This window comes from Ovis canadensis, chromosome 3 (genome assembly GCF_042477335.2).
Source record: "Ovis canadensis isolate MfBH-ARS-UI-01 breed Bighorn chromosome 3, ARS-UI_OviCan_v2, whole genome shotgun sequence".
Taxonomy (NCBI): Eukaryota; Metazoa; Chordata; class Mammalia; order Artiodactyla; family Bovidae; genus Ovis; species Ovis canadensis.
Window position 1 is genome coordinate 118,733,245 of NC_091247.1, and position 11,790 is coordinate 118,745,034.

The 11,790-nt window shown below is 40.6% G+C and overlaps 1 pseudogene; it reads right to left on the reverse strand.

Annotated features, from left to right (window-relative positions):
• Positions 1 to 10,934: 10,934 nt before the first annotated feature.
• LOC138435183 (SH3 domain-binding glutamic acid-rich-like protein 2) lies at positions 10,935 to 11,265 on the reverse strand (annotated as a pseudogene).
• Between the last annotated feature and the right edge of the window lie 525 nt (positions 11,266 to 11,790).

Here is an 11,790-nt window from a genome sequence, read left to right on the forward strand (position 1 = left end):
TTCCTTTTCTTCATGAGTACCACCTACTAGGTGTCAATACAAAGCCTTTAAATATAGTGCTTTGCAGAAGAGGCATTTAGATATGCAGTTACCAGAGTTAAGAGGGTGGCCCTAGGAACCCCTGTACAAAAATGTACAATTGTTGCTTAATACAGCTATTGACCATGGCTTCATTTTATTTTAGTAAACCTTATATGATAAGGGAAAATAAGCTGAAATCCTGATGTCTCACCTCACTGTGTATCTTTCAAATGGATTCAATGAGGGTGGACTGTTAGTGTCACAGAGTGAATAGAACAGCAGGGTGGTATGAAAGCTGGAAAATGCATCCTTAGGGCATCTCGAGGGGACTGAAAATAGGTAATAATATTCCTTCATCAAAAAAGAAAAGGAGTCATATATAAAGTTCATAGTATCCAGTTGAGCTATCTATTGTTAATCTAATAATAAATATTATTACATTTATCTTGACTTATAAGTAAATTTTGAATGGATCAACACACAGGTAAAAACTGTTTTAAAGCTATTTATCTATCTTTCTGTAGTAAGATGGAGGGGTGGGTCTATTTATGTTCTTGCTGGTTGGGTCATTTCAGCATTGCTTGGTTTTTATCTGGTTTATTAGATTTCCACCTTACGAATGGAAGGTACTCTCTTGTGGGAAACGAGAAAATGTAGGCTCATCTTTAACCAAACCATGTGGCAGCTGAATAGAACAGCTCTGACTGTTCTATTTTCACCAGGTATTACATGTAGGTTAAAACTAGGGACAGACAGTATTATGGCTGAATACTCAGGAGTGATGGACAGAAGGGAAAAAGCAATCCGAAATATCACTAATTTACTGTGTTATTATAACAACAGGCTTTTATTTATTTTTTAAAACTTACAATTTTATATTGGAATACAGCTAATTAACGAGCTTCCCAAGTGGCTCAGTGGGTAAAGAATCTACCTGCAGTTCAGGAGACAAGGAGATGTGAGTTCAAACCCTGGGTCAGGAAGATCCCCTGAGAAAGGGTAAGGCAGCCCACTCCAGTATTCTTGCCTGGAGAATCCTGTGTGCAGAGGAGCCTGGCGGGCTGTAGTCGCAGGGCTGCAAAGAGTCAGACACAGCTGAAGCGACTGAGCATACAGCACACAGTCCATTAACAAGGTTGTGATAGATTCAGGTGGACAGCAAAGGGGCTCAGCCATGCATGCGCCTGTATCCACTCTCCCCTAAACTCCCCTCCCATCCAGCCTGCCGCACAACACAGAGCAGAGTTCCCTGGACCCTACAGCAAGTCCATTTTAAATATAGGAGTGTGTACATGTCCATCCCAAACTTCCTGTCTCTTCCCTCCATTCTTGCTCCACTGGCAACCATAAGTTCATCCTCTAAGTCTATGAATCTATTTCTGTTTCATAGGTAAGTTCATTTGTATCATTTCTTTTAAGACTGTATGTATAAGGGATGTCATAGGATATTTCTTCTTCTCTATCTGACTTATTTCACCCAGTGTCATAATCTCTACGTCCATCCACGTTGCTGCAGAAGGTATTACTTAACTATTTTTAATGGCTGATAATATTCCACTTTGTGTATGCACCAAGCCTTCTTTATCCATTCCTCGGTTGATAAAAACAGGCTTTCAGATGCACACAATATTAGAACAAGATCACTTTGTTGAACCCGTTGATTGTACAGAGGTTAAGTAAGGGGAACTCACTCAAGTGTGAGTGAGGTTGGCTATTGGAGACAAGGGAGGGAGGGCAGTACCCTTTACTCAACTCTAGTTCTTTGATGGGCAAAAAGATGGGACCACTGCTATCAGATCATCAACCATCCAGATTTTAAGGTGAAATCTCCCACTGTTTAAATATTGATGACTGTATAATTCAAACTTTTTGAAACATTAAGCCGCACAATGACATACCTGTGGGTTTCCAATTTGCAATCTTTGGGTTAAGACACATGATACAGTCCACAAAATTATCCTTTATGTATAACAACTATAAAATGAAACAGATATTTTGAGCAATTTTAGTTCAATGAACACTTGTTTAGTACCTGCTGAGTGCCTTGCATTTTATTTGATGGTATGGTTGATATGGATTAAGTAATTTCATCAGATTATGATTTAGTACGGGAGAAGCAACCAAGTATCCATGCAACAATCAGAACACATAAATAAATCTATGGCCTCAAGACTTTGAGATGAGTGATTATCTTGCCTGTACTGTAGGAAGAGGCCAGAACAATTTATCAAAATGCTTAGGGATCTTAGGTATGCCATCTTTAATGGTGTAACTGTGAAGGTCTGGTTCACAATATGTATATTGATATACTCATCACACATATCCTGCCACTGTTGATACTAAGGATAGGTCCAGTATTGCTTTTGTACTCCAAACCCACATATTCAACAATCTGGTTTCATCTCACTCAATCATAAAATGGGAATCAGTTTTTTTGACTCCTAAACCTGTTTCCTTCTTCTATTGTTTAGGGCGTATTTTACTCAAGTAACAAAAAAATCCAGCTCAAGCTGACTTAAACTGTAAGGAGACCATTATCTAACATCATGCTTGGGGTTGGGGAACTGAGATTATTTGATTCAGCAGCTCAGTGAAGTTGCCAAGGTCCTATTTCTTTTCACTATTTTGTTCTTTCATCCTCATTAGCCCTGCTCTCAGATTGGTCTGCCTCTTGTTCCTAAGATGTCTGCAGAAGTTCCAGATACCACATCTAAGCAGTGTTCAGAGGGAAAACACTGTTGAGAGGGAAAAGGGGGCCCTTTCTTCCTTTGTCTCTCTTTTGCGAGAAAGGAGGAACCTTTCATGGAAGGTCTCTAGCACATTTCTCCTTAGGTAAAACAGTCTCAGGTCGACCCTGAATCCAGTTATTAGTGTGTGGAATGAGATTGTCCTAAGAGGCCTCGGCTATGCTTTCTCAACAGGGTGTACCGGTGCTTCAGGCAAGACAGACAGTTGACATCTTTGTTTTGTTATCTTGTCTTATGCATCTCAGGATGTTTACCATTCTGGAGCACTGAATGAAAAATAGCAGTAACATTTCTCAGTCACTAGGAAAACTCCAAACTTTCACCATCTCACATTTTTCTAAGACACCCCCCTCCACTACCCTGGGGCAGTGGGGAGTGAGAGGAGAGGAGAGGCACATGCCCTATTGAGGGCTACTGGCTTGGATTTATCAATCATTTTGAAAGAAGGAATTGGGGGGATTAACCATGAAGAATATGACACTCTCCCTTTCATGTTCCTTTGATATTTCTTTGAAATTCTTTGATACTCAAGTCAGAAACACAAGTGGCGTTCTTCAAACATGCATCATCTCTACCCACAAGGTCCAATAATGACCAGCCAAATCCACTAACACGTACCTTACCTGAGTCTACTGTGCTTCACCATCTCTGTCATCATCACGGCACAGGCCATCATTACCTCTCACTCAGGCAATTGCTATGACTTCTAACTGATTACATTCCTGCCCCTTGTTCTCCCAACAGCAGCATATGTCACCTTAAAATATATCCAGTATATGGATACTATGTATGGATAAGGAAATTGTGATACACACATACACATACTCACAGCAATATTATTCAGCTATAAAAAGGCTAGATAATGCTACCATTTATGACTACATGGATAAATCTTGAAAAGTATTATGCCAAGTGAAATAAGTCATACAGAGAAAGGCAAATAGTATATGACCTTACTTATATGTGGAACAAAAAACAACAAAACTCAGAGAAAAAGAACAAAAAAAGTGGTTACTAAGGTGGAGAGGAGGGAGAGGGGAATTAGAGCAGGTGGTCAAACTTCCAGTTATAAGATAAATAAGTAACTCGGGATGTAACATACAGCGCAACAACTATAGCTAACACTGCTGTATGACATGGGCTTTCCTGATAGCTCAGTTGGTAAAGAATCCGCCTGCAATGCAGGAGACCCCCGTTCAATTCCTGGGCTGGGAAGATCCCCTGGAGAAGGGATAGGCTAGCCCCTCCAGTATTCTTGGGCTTCCCTTGTGGCTCAGCTGGTAAAGAATCTGCCTGCAGTGTGGGAGACTTGGGTTTGATTCCTGAGTTGGGAAAATCCCCTAAGAAGGGAAAGGCTACCCACTCCAATATTTTGGCCTGGAGAATTCCATGAATGTATAGTCCATGGGGTCACAAGAGTTGGAGCAAGTTGTTAAGAAAGTAGTTAAGTCCTAAGAATTCTCCTCAAAAGAAGGCATTTTTTTCCTTTTCACCATATCCATATAAGATGAATTTTAGCTGAACTTACTGTCTTATATCATGTATGTAAATTAAACCATCATATTTTATGCCTTAAACTTATGCAGTGATATATGCCAACATTTTTTAATTAAAACTGGAAAAATTGTTACCCTATTGATTATATAGATTCCTTTGGAAAATGGGATTCTAAGACTCTCTGCAATGAACGTTCATGGACATTGCATGTCTATAATCCCAGTGTTAATCAAATATAGGGTATAGTTTCATTAGGGCTGTGTGGAAGTCTGTGAATTCGGTTGTTCTGCATAAAAGTGAATTTATTCCATCCTGGAGTCCCACCATTCAGCATGCCATTTTCTCAGCACAAATGTGTACCCTTTTGCAGCCTTTTGTAGACACCTCTGTCCTTTGACTTTAAAGATGATGGAAGGGAGACAGAGCATACGTTCAATTCATAAAAGTCTCCCTAAGGATGTATTAAGTGAAAACTACGTGTCCACATCTGGGCAGGGTTTCGGGGAAGTAATAAGAAATGCTGGCTCTGCCTTCAAAGGGCTTACATTTTGAACAATACCAGATGGTTCATTTGTAAGACAAAACAATCTTTTGTTCACTCGGGAGTAGCTTTTTAATTTGTCTAATTTTTATCACTCTAGTGCTGATGACTTTGTTTACCAGGGCCCACTGTGTTGATGGCTGTCTTGCAGACAGTATCAAAGGGATTTCCCTATTTAATGTTTACTGTTAGTTACAGATGGGTTTCCTGCTTCAGTGAGGCTACTGGGAGCTTTCTTCAAATGGCTCCATTCAGGCATACTCATTTTCTAATTGAAAGATCACGGGAAACTTAGCCTAGAGGAAAGAAGACTGAGAGGGCATGATAGCTGCTACAAGTATTTTAGAGCCTTTTGTCTGGAAGAAGGATTGAGTAAGAAATGGGGAGACCATACTGAGTGTAAGTTGTGGTTGACATAGGATTCAATGCTGCCTGGAATGACCTGGAGGACTTTATGGAGGGTCGGGGAGGGAGTAGTACTTCCCAGTGTCCATTTGTAGGAGGATAGTCATGGTTTTCATTCCCCTCTACCCTTGGTTTGGAGTTCATCAATGTCCTGAGTCTGGCCCCAAGTCCTGAACGTTCTCACCTTGTGATAAGAGGAGCAGCAGCTCTGCTGTGCGCCCCCCTCTCTTCCTGTTCACCGTCCAGGAGTGGTGCTGGGGAGCAGCATATTCTCCAGGGCTAAAGATGATGACGGTACCCCAGAGCATCATGAGCAGAGAATCAGTGTGAGGGCAGAGCAGATGCCTGAGTGGGTAGGCAGCTTCTTCTAAGCCAGGGTGCCGGGTTGGGTCCTCTGGGCTGGCCTGAGCTGGCATCACTGCAGAGTCATCTTGGCCGTGGCAGTCCTCCCCACGTCCCCTCCTGTGCCTTAAAGGGATCCCATTACTGGGCTCAGCTGTCTGCCCTCTCTCGGACCCAGAGCATCACCCCATTTCCTTCTTTCTATCTTCCTCCCTGGGTACCACTATGCCACTCTTAATCTGTTTTTATCTCCTAAGCAGTACTCCTCATATTTCTCTTTCCTAACAATTCTCCTGTTTATTAGAAAAAACACTAGTGACAGAAACCACAGGGAGTAAAGGCTTGTTTATTCTCCCCTTGTAGGAGGGATACTTTTATGTGTTTTTCTATAGTTACAAGAGTTTTCTGACACTTCAAAAAAATGCAAGCCTTTATTTGGAACCCCTGCTCTCACTGCATGAGGACTTCAGGTGCTTTAGAGGAAAGAACTCATCCCCAAAGACTATAACTGAGTTTCTAACGGATTGTTAAAGGCAGGAGGACACGACTCTGGAGAATTACACGGGAGGTTAACAAGAAGAATTCTAAGGTCCATAATTCAATGAATTAGGCCAGATTCTGTCTCACGGATTGTTCCATGTCTCAGCCTCTACAAACTCATATTTAGCTCCTTAAGGATGCCAACCACCATCATAAAAAGAAAGCATAATCAAAGACGTCTAGAGTTGTCCTGTCATCAGCTCTGTAGTCCATGTACGGCTGGCTCGTGTGTCTGAGTTGATCAGGGAGTGCTGAGGATCTAGGCTTAGCTACTCACCGCTGACCTGGCTCATGGGGACCTGGACCACGTCCCCCCATCCCCAGTCCTCGAGATCGGATGATTGCAGAGTCTGTTGAGGCCTAGGTGGGTTGCAGCACACTGCAACAGTTTCTGGCACATTTTATTGGTCAATACAAGCCAAAATGTCAACCCAGCTTCTAGGGATGGGAAAATGTGCTTCTTGGTGGGAAAATGTGCTTCTTGATGGGAAAAGGTGCAAATACACATAGCAAAGAGTAAATGGCCACAAGGAGGGAAAAAACTGGATACTTTTATAATTTGCTACAGGGTGTTAGTATCAAATGCTTTTGCTTATATTCTCTTTAGTCATCTTCCCAAACAATTCAGTGAGGTGAGTAGTACGGGTATTATAATTCGTTTTTTCACTGAAGAGCAGATGAAGTACAGTGAGACTGAGAGATTCTCAGTGGATCACAAATGCTGGAAGTGGTGAGAACTCAAATGTATTTTAAAAGCATATAAATAAAGAGATGTTACTGTGATCAAATGAAGGTTTTCAACACTTTGACCCAGGCAGACTCGTTATCTGCCTTATTAGTTATCTTTTGTGAATTGGGACAATGGAAGGCTGAATGTTTTTCTAAATGTTGTCTAACTTTAAATGTTAACCATAAGGGTGTCAGTTCAAATGCAGGAGCTTCTTAGGGTCCAGTTAGTGTGGGGATGTTGTAAATTCTTTCAAGATCTTTGACTGATCCACTTTATTTCTAACTGAAATAGAGTTTTTTTTTTCTTTTTTTGCAATCTTCTCTCTTGAGCTGTGTGAACAAAACACTTGAAAACACCCGCTCAATATGCTGTTCCTAAGCTGTCTCATTCTGCTAAACACTGGCGAGGAAGTTTCAGCAGAGCAGAAGGGAAGAAAGTCTCTGTATCTTTTATTTCCCTTAGGTGCAGGTGAATTCTATCCACAGATACTTATTCTTTAGATTTGCTTTCATATGTAATAATTATACTCTTTGGACAGCTCTCAACAATTCCATGACATATGATTTTACAAAAGTGAAAATTTCTAATGAAATGAATCCTAAATTCTCATTTCTAGATTCTTGACATCTTCTTAATTATCAAGAGGACACAGAAATGTCATAAACCGGCCCAAGTTTTAGAACTTACTCCCAAACTGAAATTCTACCTTTAGAAAATGCATTCATTCTTGAGTAATTAAATGAAACTATTTAATTTATATGAAGTCTTTTTATACACTTATTGATACACATCAAAACTCTAATTGAAAGGCAAATGTACCAAAGTTAATATTTCAAAACATTTTCAGTTGATGCATTTTTTTCATTAATCACCATATTTGAGGCATGATACAGGGGTATCACTCAATTTTCACAAATACCTCTTTGAGGGGAACATTATCTTAATTTTATAAAACAGAAAAGTGGACTCAGAAAAGATTCATATATGTTAGGGTAAGCTAGGAAATGATCAAGTCTTGGACTGAAATTCTGATTTCCTTGAATCCCAGAATCCTGTCTACAACTAAGAGAAGGCAAGGTCCTCTGAGAATGAGATACAAGTTGAGGGAAGTAAGGGCAGGGAAAAGATATTGAAACTGAGATTGAAGAGTCAAAGTCACATGTATTTTTTTTTTAATTTTAAAGAATACTTTATTAGTTTCTGTAATCAAACCCAAATAGATAAGACCTTACATATTTAATACAGTGACTTTTCTAGACCAATATGGCTGTTAATTTTTGTACAATGCCAACACAACACAATACAACTGGGATACTTTTTCCAAAGTTGACAACACAGATAAAGTTTCCACAAATTCAAATTATATGTATATCACTCTGTATTCTGTCTAATTTTAAAAAGGCATAATCTGAGTTTTAGCAGCATATTTCCTTTGCCCCAACAAGCCTGCTATAGGAAGGAAAAATTCTTTCTTGAAATGATCCTAATATAATAACTATGTTTACAATTCCCATCCACTTCTGTCCTACATGATTATCCAGATCCAAAGGCAGCTAGCTAAAGAAGGGATGAAGAAAATCATTATATGTTTGGAATTTAGCTGGTAAAACACCACAAGTAAGGGCATGATACTATCTGAACAGGTTCAGGTAAGATGTGGTTCAGTTAAACCCAGAGAGCAATACCCTCAGGACTCCGCAGAGCCTGGATGCCACGGGAAATGCCACACAATGGGCTTCTGGCTCACTTGTAGCAAGCACAGTGCCAACTCAAGCTGGTCTGTCCAATTTCTTTGCTGCCCCCCAAAAAAGTGCAGGTGAGCGTAGATAGTGTGTAACTGTGATAATAATTTAGCTCTCCTATTCATCTAATTCACTTAGAATATAATACAATCAGAGTAATTCAGGGTTTTGAGGCAAACAAGTCTGAGTCGCTTTCTTGGTCTGGCAAGTATTGTATTGATCTTATGACCCCAGAATTTAACTCCCAAAGACTGAATACTACCAAGTCGCTTTTTGGTACTCACCGGCAAGAGCAGACAAAATGTAAGCTAGATCACTGTAACATTAATTTTTTTAACTTGCTGTATCTTAAAAAGAAATACTAAGTCTTATCAGACTTTAACACAATACCCAGTTCAAAAACAATTTCCTAAATAGTCCCTGGGATTTATCAAGTGGAATGTGACCTAGATTGTATTTAAACCAACTAAACACTCATACTCATGATTTCACAGCAGCTCTCCTTGCAGAGAAAACTGTGGAGTATGTGTCTGTTCTAGTCAAGTAGGAATCCGTGGAATACTTTTCTTCTGATTGTAGTCTTGGACTGCAAACCTCAAGCTGGGATGTCAGCTTCAGCAAGTTCTTTAGAAGAGTCCACATTTAGCAAGTTGGAGGGAGAGAGAACACAGGTGACAGGAACGTAATTATTTTGCTCTTTTCCTTGCTTACAAACTTCCTGCTCAGAATCTAAAAGGCAGGTCCACCATCAGGATGCTGAGAAAAGCAGAGTACTATAGGTAGGCATCTGAGAGTTTATCTTATGCAAGACTATTCCCAGGTTGGCAACTAAAAACTCTGAAAAGTGTGAGAAGGGACAAAGTTGCAGAAAATGAACCTTGCCTTAATGAAGTGGACAGGTTCAGTATTTATTTGCAACCACTTCAAAGAGAGATTTCACATGCCGTGTACAATCCAGAGTGAATCTCTGACAGCCTCTTTCCTGTATGTACTCTGTTCTGAAAAATCACTGATACTTATAAGGGAATGAGTACATGTGCTTACATTACTCTGAAAATCTGAGACTGTGCAGTGGCCAGAAATATGAGTTGGCAGAATTAGAGGGCCAGTAACATAGGAAAAAATATTAAAATGTACAGCAATATTAATTATCTTTTAATATGCCTCATCAACGGTTCACAAAATACGTCTAACCAAGATCTTCCTTTCTCAAATAATATAATCCTTTCAAAAAGTATATAAACAGCTACTAGTTAGGGGGGCTGCATTTTAAAATATATGTGCTCTTATGCATACTAAGTTGCTAGAGCTGAAATGCTTTCAGATACAAGTCAGATAATGTCCCTATACATTTACTATCTAATTAGTGCACATTTTAAAATATATCTTTTAAGCAATCTTATTCATCAATGGCACCTCACTCCAGTACTCTTGCCTGGAAAAATCCCATGGATGGAGGAGCCCGGTAGGCTGCAGTCCATGGGGTCACTAAGTCAGACATGACTGAGCAACTTCACTTTCACTTTTCACTTTCATGCATTGGAGAAGGAAATGGCACCCCACTCCAGTGTTCTTGCCTGGAGAATCCCAGGGACGGGGGAGCCTGGTGGGCTGCCGTCTATGGGGTGGCACAGAGTCAGACACGACTGAAGTGACTTAGCAGCATTCATTAGGTGAGACTTGCCCCTTGAAGAGATAAAGAAGCATATATTTTTCAAACTAGCAGTTCTTTTCATCCCTATAACTTGGTTCTTATCACATACTATAGTCAACTGCAATTTCTGGACACATCAGGAGGGGCTTGGAGGATTTATGGGGGTAAGAATTTCCATCACCAAAAGGAGGCTAGAACATCTAATTTTTTCTAGTTATGACAAAGCACTGGAATAGTGATATTTGATTCTGCAGCAAAGACCTTCAGTCCTATGTCAACCAACATTGCTATTTTTCTTTCTGATCAAAATATTCTAATAGCCTGGCAGACTAATTTCTAGGATTAACACCTAGGCAGTTTGAGCAATCCTGACATCGACTACAAACCAGGGCAGATCCAATATTTTCTCTCTGATGGTGCCACCCACTTATCACTCAGTCATTCAGGAAGCACACCTGGGACAGGTGACAGGTCCTCTGGGTAAAGTGAGGCAACTGCAGGTAATTCTGAAAATAAGAAAAAACCCACCACAGTCCTGATTTGGGTTAAAGCAATCATGCAATCCCATTAGACTCAAGTCTTCCCCAAACACCTTTTCCATGACAAGCAAAGTTACTGATAATGTATGTGGCTTCTGCCACAGTGACGCGTTAGGTTAGAAGCTGTGTGCTGAGTACCACCGGGGACTCTGAAATGCATCTTCACCCTCTTCCTCTTATCTTTGCTCAGGTTCTGCCTTTGATGCCAGCTGTGATTTCAGGCCTAAGAATGAAAGGACTGTATTGCTCTCCTTAGATTCCAAAGAATTGTCATCATCTCCACAGTATTGGTCATCATTAAACATCTGGGGTGGCAGAGGGTTGCCCTGAGCAGGTTTCTGCTCCGGGGGGATGTTCTTATACATCCACTGCCTCTGCGCTTCTGACATTGGGATGTCCACCTCCTCAGCCTCTATCTTGCGGCTTCTAGAAATCTAACCATATTCCGCTGTTTTTCTTTATTGCCACGAAGTCCGAGGAGGAGGAGATGAACACACAGATGACCATCCTCTCGCCGGGTAGGGACCGACCTTCGGCCCTTGCGGGCTCCGGGCTGGCGGGGACGTGAATGCAGAACTCGGCTGGTGCCACCGCTGCCCTGCAGAGTGCTTGGGTCTGGGGAGATGGCAGGGGTCTGGAGCCCTCCTGCCCGCTCTGCCAAAGCCACAGTATTTGAGGGTCAACCTCATGAGGAACATGAAGCATCCACTCTACAGTGGAAGAACCTGTAGTAAATGATACTCCATGGACGTGGTAAATAGGAAATCAGCATGATTTTCTGTTTCTCCTCTGCAATAGAATTGCCTCTCACATTTTTCTGTATATGCCAACTACTTAGTCCTTTTAAGAATCTCTTCAATAAGGGATTTTAAGTCCTTTTTAAAAAGGCATATTTTCTCTGCCTGCATATGTATTGTTTCTTACCTTTTTTTTTTAAAACAAAAATCCAATTTTTCTTTTACTGCTTGTTTTATTTCCTACAATGATCTAGATTCCTATCCAAATTCCTTCCTGATTGCTGTTAACTTAAGT